The sequence below is a fragment of the Otolemur garnettii genome, unplaced genomic scaffold (genome assembly GCF_000181295.1).
Source record: "Otolemur garnettii isolate 467f Iridium unplaced genomic scaffold, OtoGar3 scaffold00045, whole genome shotgun sequence".
Lineage (NCBI taxonomy): Eukaryota > Metazoa > Chordata > Mammalia > Primates > Galagidae > Otolemur > Otolemur garnettii.
The window spans coordinates 8,099,380-8,101,131 of record NW_003852440.1 but is presented as its reverse complement, the minus strand read 5'-3'; the positions used below and the strand labels follow the sequence as shown (position 1 = coordinate 8,101,131).

General features: G+C 42.8%; 1 protein-coding gene across 1 annotated transcript in view; it reads right to left on the bottom strand.

The window, feature by feature from the left end:
- The window catches only part of NUP133 (nucleoporin 133), a 74,623-nt gene that overhangs the window by 58,631 nt on the left and 14,240 nt on the right, over positions 1 to 1,752 (bottom strand). The gene's annotated exons all lie outside the window — the stretch shown is intronic.

Here is a 1,752-nt window from a genome sequence, read left to right as displayed (position 1 = left end):
GCTTGAGCCACAGGCACCGAGCCAAGCCCAAGAGTTTGAGGTTGCTGTGAGCTTGACGCCACAGCACTCTACCAAGGGTGACATAATAAGACTTTGTCTCAAAAAATATATAAAGAATGTTACACATAGGGCTTGCATGAGGTCTCCATGAATATAGTCTTAAGTCTCCCCTCTCCATCAAGTAGGGTGATACAGTTGGGTACACCTGCCAGGGAGCCTCCACAGTGAAGGATAATGCTACGACGTGGAGACATGTCTAACAAATAGAGTGCCTTAAGGAATGGTGCTAAAACCTGTTTTATTTGAAATCTGCATTTAAAAAATTCACATTTGAGAAAATATAAAGCTATTTTAAATAGTGAAGATTCACAGGAATTTTATAATCAGTAAAACTTTGACACATAAGTTGTAATATGGGTTTATACAAGGTAATAAATTTAAGATTAGGCTCGGCGCCTGTTGCTCAAGTGCCTAAGGCGCCAGCCACATACACTGAAAGTAGTGGGTTCAAATCCAGCCCGGGCCCACCAAAAACAATGACGGCTGCAACCAAAAAACAGCCAGGCGTTGTGGTGGGCATCTGTGGTCCCAGCTACTTGGGAGGCTGAGGCAAGAGACTCGCTTGAGCCCCGGAGTAGGAGGTTGCTGTGAGCTGTGATGCCACAGCACTCTACCCAGGGGGATAGCTTGAGGCTCTGTCTCAAAAAAATAAATAAATAAATTTAAGATTAAAAATATCCAACCTTTATGCCTAAAATGAAGAACATATGAGTACTATACTAGTAACAATCCAGTAAAAGACTTATAGGCCTGTCCACTGAAATTACAAACTTAGGTCGTAGCTCTGGGCAAATGACAAGAAATCAATGCCCAGCAGTGACTATGAGTAGAACAAGCACCACTCCCAAAGAGAAGAGACCTACGCACTCCCCAATACTTTGTATAGTTCTGAGCACTAAACTCTGAGGACATGGCGGATGATAACACGATCCGCAGGAAGGTCAAGGAGGACAAGAGGTCCCACTGGTCAGTGTGACAACACCGAGGGAAAGCCCTGGCACTGCCATCCCTCAGGGCATTTTTCTCTCCACTCTCAATCCTGTGTCTCCAATTCTGAAAATAACATTTAAAAATGTCTGAGTTTCGTGCCCACAGTGGACTGTGCCCTTGCAGTAGCCCTAAATTTCCAAAAGTCTGGTAAAGTCAAATGAAAACAGGTCAATTTTATTTAACTAAAATTCTTACAGAAATTAAGTAGCATTATTTTACCTCTTTGACAGCTTATTAGGTTTTCAGAAACTGTAAAAAAGGACCCTTTAAGAGAGAAAATTTACACAGTGTCACAATTACTACAATATCTCAACATCCTCTAGGAAACAAGTAGAACTTTTTTCTACTAAACCAAAACACAATAAAAATTAACTTAAAACATATAAAAAATGGTCTTTACCTTCTCTAAGTTGTTTCAAAAAATTACTTTAAAAAATTTATCAGGCTCAGTGCCTGTGGCTCAAGTGGCTAAGGTGCCAGCCACATACACCTAAGGTGGCGGGTTCAAACCCAGCCTGGGCCGCCAAACAACAACGATGGCTGCAACCAAAAAATAGCCAGGCGTTGTGGCGGGCGCCTGTGGTCCCAGCTACTTGGGAGGTAGAGACAGGAGACTCTCTTGAGCCCAGGAGTTGGAGGTTACTGTGAGCTGTGATGCCATAGCACTCTACCCATAGGGGTAGCTTGAGGCTCTATCTCAAA